The sequence below is a fragment of the Physeter macrocephalus genome, chromosome 11, assembly GCF_002837175.3.
Source record: "Physeter macrocephalus isolate SW-GA chromosome 11, ASM283717v5, whole genome shotgun sequence".
In the NCBI taxonomy this organism is placed as follows: Eukaryota; Metazoa; Chordata; class Mammalia; order Artiodactyla; family Physeteridae; genus Physeter; species Physeter macrocephalus.
Genome location: NC_041224.1, coordinates 113,050,299 through 113,050,555, shown reverse-complemented (window position 1 = coordinate 113,050,555; position 257 = coordinate 113,050,299). Strand labels below are relative to the sequence as shown.

The 257-nt window shown below is 40.1% G+C and overlaps 1 protein-coding gene across 5 annotated transcripts in view; it reads left to right on the top strand.

Annotated features, from left to right (window-relative positions):
* The window catches only part of PRKD1 (protein kinase D1), a 340,452-nt gene that overhangs the window by 269,873 nt on the left and 70,322 nt on the right, over window positions 1-257 (top strand). The gene's annotated exons all lie outside the window — the stretch shown is intronic.

Here is a 257-nt window from a genome sequence, read left to right as displayed (position 1 = left end):
GTTTCTTTTTATGGCTGAGTAATATTCCACTGCATATATGTGCCACATCTTCTTTATACATTCATCTGTCGATGGACACTTAGGTTGCTTCCATGCCCTGGCTATTGTAAATAGTGCTGCAGTGAACACTGTGGTACATGACTCTTTTTTTGAGTTATGGTTTTCTCAAGGTGTATGCCCAGTAGTGGGATTGCTGGGTCATGTGGTAGTTCTATTTTTAGTTTTTTAAGGAACCTCCATACTGTTCTCCATAGTGG